Source organism: Hetaerina americana, unplaced genomic scaffold (genome assembly GCF_022747635.1).
Source record: "Hetaerina americana unplaced genomic scaffold, ioHetAmer1.1.p SCAF_2, whole genome shotgun sequence".
Taxonomy (NCBI): domain Eukaryota; kingdom Metazoa; phylum Arthropoda; class Insecta; order Odonata; family Calopterygidae; genus Hetaerina; species Hetaerina americana.
The window spans coordinates 41,855,733-41,865,959 of NW_027286763.1; the positions used below are offsets into that span (position 1 = coordinate 41,855,733).

Consider the following 10,227-nt stretch of genomic DNA (forward strand, 5'->3'; position numbering starts at 1 on the left):
CAAATAAGAAAAGTCAACAAGTCTAAAATCTTATATCAGAATTCTTCGCCGAACCTCGTAGTGAGGCAAACATCAGCTGACTTCCTATTTCCCGACTCCGACTACCGAATAGTCCCGGTGACATAACAGTTTCCGCAGGTTGTGGATGCATATACCGAGGACTGGGGAAAAACAAGTTTCCTCTTTCTTCGGGGGACGACGGCAGCTGATGGCCGAAGATCCATGCCAAACATCCATTTATTCTTCCTCCAGTCTCGTAAGAAAGGTTGCGTATCCCTTAGGACACGTGGGCTATCAATACAATGGGGGCATTCTGATCATTTCCTTTAACACCACCCCGGTCTCAACGGGTAGAGGGCTATTCACAAGACCTCATTGCTCCATCTAGCTCACCCCAACGGAGTTCGGTGTCTGCTGCAAACCAGACTGACCCCATTTTCCGTGACTTTACCCCATCTCTAATCCCATCTTGTCCCCTATAACAACGGTCAGTCTCGAAGGGGACTGTCTCCAACCCTTGGACACTTTGGACCCTTTTTCCCTACCTTACGCAGGTTCCCGCCAAGAATAGCGGCGAAAAAAATATCCGAGATTCCTACTGGGACCCACCTTCCTTCCAAGCTCGCGAGGAGAGGGGGTGATTTCGACAGCTAGGCACTACCTTCCAGTGGAATTACAAAGGGAGGAGGGGAATCAAAGGAGCTAGAGGGGAGGGACGATTCTGTGTAGGGCCGATGGCCATAGAACGAAACAGGCCGACCGTCGTACGCCACAACTCTCTCATTCATCGGAATCCCGAGTCGGTTGCAACACCAAGGACGCATGAGGACAAAGGAACGCTGCTGTAAGGAGGAAGTTGAAAGCGGAAAATGAGAATAGGGGGAACGGGCGCCCCTAGTGACTACCTCTTATGCTATACAGCTGGAGACTGGATTTCGGTGCGAGAGAGGAGGAAGTAAGGAGGCAGCTGACCCTTAGCACATAAAAGAGAATGCAAGGAAGAAATAAGAAGAAAGGGGCTCTCTCCTTTGGCAGCACAATAGAGGGACGGAGGAAGAGAGAGTCTTCAGGCAGGGCGTGCCAATAGCCCCGACAAAAAATTCCTGGGGTGAGGAGGGTACGGGGGAGAAACCCCTTTTCAGATGATATCCCCTACCCCCTTGTGTCCTACCAGAATGGTCTCCTTCCCGGTTCTTCCTTTCTCTTTCCGCCTCAACCGCCACGCCCCTTCGGGGTAAAAGCTCGTCAGACCATCTGGAGACGACGTAGTTACGACACGAAGCGAGAGCAAGAAGGGTAGGAAGGCGGCAGCGTTGTAGGTAGGGTAGGAAGGTGTGCGATGGAAGTTTTAAGGGGGAGAAGGATGACGGCGGAGGAGGAAAGCGCAAGCCGCGGCGATTTGCATCGGCAGCTGACGGGGTCCGCGGAGACTTCCCACCCCCTCAGCCCTCTTTCCCGTCTTCTCCGAGGGGCAGCTGCAAGGGGCCATGGATGGTATGTGACGCAAGACCTAGGAGCAAAACGGGGAGGAGTTTGGGGAGAACATGGAAGACGTTTTCCGGAAGAGGGGGAACACCCTTTCCGTTTTTTTTCCAAAATAAGGGGAGGGTTCATGGGTGACGCCAGCACACATATTAGTGATCGAGAGCGGTGCCCTTTGCGTTAAAGACAATATGGAAAACAAGGAAATTACCCACTCAACCCGTTATGGATTCTTGGCTTACAAATATAAAGAAAACTTCCTTAAGTTCTTGACGTATTCCCATTCCCATTTATCTCACTCTCTGCCGGTGGATTTTTTTCCTGTCATCATTGGCTTAGCATACAGTTACTACTAAATCTCCATTTCCCTTCCTATCCTTAAAGAATGAAATTTTAGCGTTACGTCTCTTGCTAACTATCTGTACATAAGCCACTGGAACACAGCCGGATTCATAAGTCCGCGATTCACTTTCATTTTCATTCATGAGAATTTGAAGTCAAAAATGTTGACAGCATAATATTTACTGTGTAGATGTATGCGTTTAAACGCTTTAGAATCATTTCGCTCTTAATGTTTGAAAACCATGAATATTAGATAAGAAAAATATTTTACGGTCTGGAAGGTTTCCACTGTTATTTTTTCCACAAATTTCAACTGATAGGAACTGAAGTCATCAAAGCTGCCCAAATGATTTTTTTAGGTGTGGGTTTTCTAGTTTAAGGTCTATCATATAACTTTAATTTTACCATAGCCACTCCTAACAGGTCAACTACCATTGATTCAATACTAGTTTAAGTATAAATATTGCAGAGCATATAAACCCTTTGTAAACCCAATTAATTGCTTTGCTCGAAGCATATAACGTCATTAGTTCATAATGATTTCGCCATTTCTACATCGATGATTCATTAATGGTGCGGAACACACCCTAGAAATGGCTCGCTGTGTGCAGCGAAGATGTAGATGCAGAAACAGCTTCGGCAGAAGCTTTTCTGGAAAATATAATTGAAGAAATCCTACTTCTTAATATTTACAATCATATATCATGTGCAAAGAGCGCATTCATTATAATTACAGGTGCGTGCTACCGAAAACTGACAAAAACAAGAGAATTGGAAAGATGACTCACTATAAACTAGGCTATTTACTTTTAAAAACATTTTCTGTGCATGCATTTTTTAAACTTTGAGTTCTAGGGAACAATTAGACTTTATAGCTGTCGGTCCCACAGGTTATCTTAGCATAAATTCTAAGAAAGATTTTCAGAAATTTTGTCAAAGAATGATAATACAATATTAACTTTTAATTAGTAGAGTTAGGCAGTACCCTTTGAATTGGTACTATACATAAAAATATAAGTGAAAACACGAGGTTACGATGGCTCAAAGACGACAGGCATTTAAACACTACGGCCGATGTTTTACTCGAAATCTTATGTAAATCTTGTATGCTTTCTTGGTATTAAGGAACAAAAAATAAATATAAAACAAGTGATGATATCTTTTTCATCCTTGACTGCAAGAATGAAAGTAAACAGTTGGCTTTTCCATATAAAGAAGTTTTAGTACTACCTAGGTTTAATTACAGCGTGACAACTTCAGATGAACCAGAAGATGTTACAGTGTAACGAAACCTAGGCATTAAAACCATTTTATGTAGAAAAGTGAAATTTTTCTTTCTTCAAGAATGATTTCCGCCATGCTACGCCTGAAACTTTGTTACTTCTTAACTCCACGATGAAAAATTAAAAAGGTCTTTACCTACCCAAATCACATCCAAAAAGAAAAAAAACCATTGGAATCTAGTGGACATTTTCTTTGTTGAATTGACATGGCGAATTCAATTCGATAAAATACCATGAAATTGAAATAATTAAGACATATTTGTATAAAATTAAATTTCCCATACTTCGCTCTAAATTGGAGAAAAAGGGATCCAGCCAGTATCTTGAATTCCATTTTCAATAATGGATAATAAAAATAACCGAAGCCCTCAACTTTCTCATTAAAATATGTCTTCATTACAGTCTTTTTTTTGTTAATATTCTAATCTTTATAGACCATTATATGGGTTTCCTCTCGATAAATTCACTATCCGTATTCTAATATTCAATTATTTGGTTTCCATAATTATTTTAAGCTACGCATATTTAGCACTCCGAGTACGATGGCTCGTGTTTAGAATTTTTATGACCCGAAACTAGGGATGCGAAAACTAAAGATCGGCGAGCAATTTAATTCGGCCATCAAAGAATTCGCGACATGATTCACATGGTCTGCCTACGATGGTATATATGATGTCAGATGCCCAAAGGTTTTACTACCATGGTATTTCTACAAGTTGTAGCATGTAAGTGGCATGCCACATAAAAATATTTTAAGTCTCCTTTCCATGAAAATACTCTTCAAGATAATTCCTTTTAAAATATTATGGGAACAGTCATATATTCGACGACAACAATCTAAACCAATCCTTTTGGAGGATAATGAGTTATCCTAAACTATAGCTCGTTCAGATTTCATACAATGGCTCGTTTAGATCTTATACGCTGTCTCATTATAGCAAACTTAAATCGGAAAAGGTTTTCGTTAAGTCCAAAATCGTATAGCATATGAAGTAATATGACCAATGTTTTATCTTGTTTTGTCACTTTTGAATATCACTTACGTTAGTTAAAAAATTATCCATCACTTCAAATTTTTCGTAATACATCGTTTGAAATTGTGACTGACACGAAAATGAATTGCTTATTCAAATAATTTAAAATAAATAAACCTGATGACGAACCTATTATATAATTTTAAAATGAAACAATAACAATACAAAAAAAAGAAAACCCAAAGCCCTTTTTCTAAAATAATTACTAGCATAAATGACTACTAATCAACACAACAGTAATTGGTTTCACCAAAAATTTTCCCCCGAACTGGAAGTTATAGGAAAAATTACTGACTATCTGGAGCGAAAAGTATGTAATTATACGTTAAGTCATGATCGAATTAATAGCTTAGTATTTTAAAATGAACCATCGTAACTTTTACAGAAAGCTTCAATTATCGCGTAAAAATCGAAAGTTATTATTAAAATTGATACAAATAATAAAAAAAATTGACCCCTAGCGGCTCATTACGTAGACACAGCAAATGTATTGCATTCTTATATATTACCCTGATGGTACCGAAATCTAGAAATACCTAATATTGGGTACAGAAAAGGAAGCGCTTATTCCGTAATTATCGTCGGTGGAAGAACGGATGAGAAACAACTCTGACTCTTCGAACATTCACTAGGAAACTGGATCAAACGTACCTAGCGCCAACTATCTTGCACCCAGTCATTGCTATTTACTGTATCTTCTGTAGAAGCGCCGGAAGTAACTGTGGGGAATAAGGACTACTTATATCCAAAGATGGCCCGTCAACGCAGCCGAGTAATTAAAGAAAGAAATTAATTCATGATATATTGTTCATAAGCAGGAGCATACTTACAAATTACGTGTATTTCAATTCAATGCCATCTTTTCTGCGAAACTGAAGTAAAAAAAACTACCACGAAAATTTCACTGATTCGCAAGCACTTCATGGAAGTCGCCAAGACAAACACGTACGTGTAATAATTAATAGTTTTGGGATTCTTTTTTAATTATCTATAATTTTTAGTGATGATATATCATTAAAGGCTGCATACGTTCTCCAAAGCCTTTTTTCACATAAATATAGATGATCAATTGAAAACATAAAAAAATAATTATTACGTGAACGCGACTAAAAAATAATCCAAACTTCATGACAAATTTTTACGCATATTTACCGCAATCCCGTCCTTTAGCAACTAATGTTAAAATAATAATCAACATAGGTAAAGAATAACAAAATAATATGCTTACCATTTTAGCATATTTCTTCTATCACACCTTCCTGCGACGATTCTCGGAGAAAACGACACTGAAAACAAAGCACTGGCTCGAAACTTGACGAAAGATTCTCGCATGTTCTTGTTGAAAATGTTTACCCTAACCTACACGCTTCATAAATGCAAACACCGCATGTTTATCAGCAGCTTAATCTTCATTTTTTTCTAAAACGTTATATAATAGAAAAAATGTTCTGAACTTACCTAGCAGCATCACTGCCAAGTGGTAACGGCGGTACTAATCTCACCAGATCCCCGGAAGATTGTGCTAAAAAATAAATTGAAAAAAAATGAAAGAAATCCATAAAAAATCAATAAATATGAATGGATAAAAATGTTGAGCAAATAAAAAGAGAAAAAATTAACTAAGTACAAAAATAACAATTAAAAAAACCTGCCGAAACCCGGGATTGAACCAGGGACCTTTAGATCTTCAGTCTAACGCTCTCCCAACTGAGCTATTTCGGCTGATATCTGACGAGGCTCATCGAAGGGTACAAACATCTACCTCAACGCTAATTTAGAAGTTTTGCTTCATGTTTACTCTTTCATTCATTGTGTTGACGGCTTATACCTTACTGGGTTGCCGCAAATTGGCCCGGATATCTTACTGCCATGAGCACATCTACCAATCCGTATCGTCAGACCAAGCTTACCACCATGTAATAGTGCTTGCGTAGACTCGGAACAACAATCTAAGACTAGTCAACCTTTCCATAACAGATCAACAATGGTGTACATAATTAACATCTACACTTGGTGCACTGAACACATCAAAGTTCGGCTCCACTAAGCAGTGATCTAAGTGGAGTACAAGTGTTTTTTTAACTTCCAACCTCACATTAAGTTCTCAAAAACAATGAAAAGCATATCATGGCCATGAATTATCGTGAACTCTGGTATTTCCTTCACCTGTAAACTTAATATTTTCCTCTACCAAAAATTAAGTGCAACAGTTTGGCCTGCAAGCACTGTTCACGGCACGAGGTGGCTTTGGTGCCTCCTGCAATGATAATAGCGTAATCAGCATGCCAACTTAAGATCATAATTTATGGTAATAGAAATATTTGCGCCTACAGAGCAAGTAATTTCTTGAAAACTTTAAAAAAAAAATTAGATAAAAAACACATTTCATCGGGCTGTAAGTAATTATGTGTTGTGCACTACCCTTTTTCTTGTTTTTATCAGGCTTGAATAAGGTTCAGTACCCACCCACTGAAGATTATTTTATTTCACTCCCGATGGAGGTTTGACCAATAGTACCTACATCTCGTTTGACTGCCAAATACGTATTCTAACCTTGAATGAACTGGGAATAAAATTGTGATAGAACTTACTGACTGCAATCCAATGTTCAAATTTGGAGAGTTAGTAAAAATATAATTCCTTTGCACTCCAAAACTGTTCATTTCAAGCATTATGAAATGTACTCAATAGGACAATTACTCAAGCCTTCTGAATTATTTTCTTTCTCCTTACAATACTCTTTTCCCCTCCCCTTCTCTCCAAACTACAATTGCCACGATTGGTGGCAGCAATACTTCGCCAGGTACCTGTGTTCAAATACTCAACTCCTGTCCTTAATATGTAAATAGTTCCAGGTGTTTTGACCCCCTGATTTTGAAGTTTGTCTTAACTACTTGGGACAGTGAAATGTTAATTTTTACAAATTTGGAGTATCCTCTTATAAACATAAATACGTAATTATAGCAAACGCTTACATTAAAAATATAGTTTTACAATTGCATTAGCCCACAATGCGTATTAAACCTCTTAATCTTAGTGTAACCATAGGGGAGGAATTACTCCCAAGCAGATGATGCCTTGGATATAGAGCACACAATCACTATTATTCAACCAATACAACTTGAAAATATTGATCAAAATATATACATGGACATATTATTCCTGATGACATGAAACTGCTGCACATAGAGCTCGACTGTTCAGGACTGGGACTGCTCCAATCCTAAAACATTTATGAAGGAATTCTAAAATTTTCCAAAACCTAACATACTCCCTAATTTCCCATTAAACCAGTAAATATTCTTGATTACAGTTACACACAAGGGAATGAACCACTCAAACAAGGAGGCACTAACAGAGTTCCTTTCCACATTAAAATTGGTCATTTACAATAGAGAATTAATCCTTGATATTACTTCAAATTATAAGCACCAATTTAAAATCATACAAAGCCCAACTGCTATGACCAAAATATTGTCTGCTCCTCATAAACCAAGCTAAGCAAACAGTTTTATTCCCACTGAAGCTAGTGGAGTGATTTCTATTGCCGCATGTTATCATATTAAAAGATGATGACTATTACAGGGTGAATAAACCAAAGTCTAAGGATAAGATTCAAGGACATTTCCAGGTTTTTCAGAACAGTATTTGCAATTTTTCGACCTTTTCATAAAAAATTTAACATAATAGAATCATGATAAATATGTTACCTTATATTAAATATAGTAGTTATGGTTATTTTGAAAGCTAACTGAAAGCTGATATCATACGTGCCATTAGAGATAAGTGGGTAATTTAGAAGAGGTAGATTTTCGGGGAATTGAAGGCAGAGAGATTTACAGTGTTGGCATCAACTCCCTCTTCATGGAAGATGCCAAGGGGTACACAATTTCACATCACAATTCCTTGAACTGACAAACAAATGAGTCTATTAATAAACAATATCTTTATGAAAAAAAAATTAAATGTACTCCTTTTGTCAGAGCAAGTTTCTCGATCATGCAACAAAGAAACTTTTGCATGATAAATAAACAAGGTTAATTCTTGAAATTAAACTTTGTGCATAGTTGGCAAGTCACTCAAACTTTTGCATGATAAATAAACAGGTTAATTCTTGAAATTAAACTTTGTGCATAGTTGGCAAGTTACTCAAATGTATAAGAGCAGTGAATATGGGAAGAAAGTGCATATGCTTCACAATAGCACTGCAATCACAGCTATTTTGCTGGAAAATAAACAAAAACACATAATCACCAAAACTGCACAAACATTTTTTTGATTTTCCATGACCAATTGGGACTTTCCTGAAACTTTCTAAGTTTAGAAGATTTCTGGTAGAACGGTCACCCTGTTTTACCAACAACTGAGCCTTGAATTCATTATAGAACAAGTAGCTGAAACCCTGATAGTAATACATATTCATATCATGGGAATATCAATCATATTACGGGAATCCAATAACATAAGTACATGATTAATTGTAAAAAGACATTTTGATAAATATATATACAATATAGGAATTATAAAAGTTTTAAATATAAGGTACCTATTCAAGCTATTTACAGAATAAAATAGTCATGTTGGTCATCTATATATATGAACACAGAATGCAGTTCCAAAGAATGATCAGACATTTTGTGGTTGAAAGAAGGTAACCTGCTTTAAGATATTATTTATCACATTCTTAAAAACATAACCTTAACCGACACTAATACTCATTTAAGAAGTCATAAACCAATGGCACGGATACTCCAAAACTTGGCATACATTTGCATTAAAAGTACGCAGCAGATTTCATAAGAGTTCAATGTTTCCAAAAATGTTAGCTTCTGAAATAAGCCTTGCTTTGACATTAAAAATCATTTTTTAAAAGCTTTGGATTTGATGATATTTTAAATCTAGCAACACATTTACATGTTCATGTTAAAGGTACTAAAGATTGTGTAAGAAGCTTCTGATGTGAGATAGTTACTATACACAGAGATCTCAGTTTTATCAAATCTAACATTAACATCACAATACTTTTTCCAGTCCAGTTTTTCTTCAGATGATGAATCACCAAAATTGTTCATTTAATAATTCTTATATTTTGTATAAATAATACCATTTCTGATTCACAGGAAAACAAGAGGGAGGGAAATATGTGTAATGATGGAAATATATGTCTTGCATATTTAAGACTGGTATAAGTGCCAGGTGCATTTCAACAAAATGGATTCCAAAATCTTGAGTTCTATTTTAAAATTAACTTCCATTTAGCTAAGGCTATGGTGCTTTGACTTTTCAACACAAACATAAGTTGAAAGCACTGAAAATATATTGCATTGAATAATATATTTTTTATTCAGTACCTACTATAGTAGTCACTAGAGTGTTGGATAGTATGTGGAGGAACAGAGTGTTTTCTTTTCCGAAATGACTCTCATTGTCCCCGCCTACCTTACTCCTCACTCTTCCCCCCCCCCCCCTCTTCCTCAAAAGGGTTTAAATATGATGTATCACACGTTGGATCTTGTCTCGTACCTGAAGATGTTTTGATGAACTGAAATACCTTGCATGTTACAATAAATCTGCAGAAAAGTGCAAATTTGTTTCTCATAATGACGAACTACCACTGCATCTTGCCTGAATCTGTTGAATAAATATACTATAGTCTTAAAGCTAGATGATAGGAGTAGATTATAAGCTTTTGAGATATGGTTGAGGAGAAGAATGGGAAAGGTAAAAAGGACACAAAGGAAAACAAACAAAGAAATACTGAGTATGGCAGGGGAGGAAATAGATAATGACTGGGATAAATACAACAGGCAGGGAAGGTAAAGTGGGTGATTTTAATAAGGGATGGAATTTTGCAGAGTGTGATAGAGAGGAGAACAACAGCCAGGAGAGGTAGGGGGCAAAAGAGGACAACTATGCTGCAGAGAATGAAGGGAGGTGGAATGTACGTGAAAATGAAGAACAGTTTAATGTAGTGAGGGAAGTCTGGGTGTGCCCGCTGAACAAGGTAAAGAAGGGTAGAAATGTTTAGACTGTGTCCAAACAAAAACTACCTTGAAGTGTACTATCAATAATAAAAAACAAAACAT

General features: G+C 37.0%; 1 non-coding gene across 1 annotated transcript; it reads right to left on the bottom strand.

Annotated features, from left to right (window-relative positions):
* Positions 1-5,790: 5,790 nt before the first annotated feature.
* On the bottom strand, positions 5,791-5,863 carry TRNAF-GAA (transfer RNA phenylalanine (anticodon GAA)). Its single transcript has one exon. It is a non-coding gene; the product is annotated as a tRNA-Phe (tRNA).
* Positions 5,864-10,227: the final 4,364 nt, after the last annotated feature.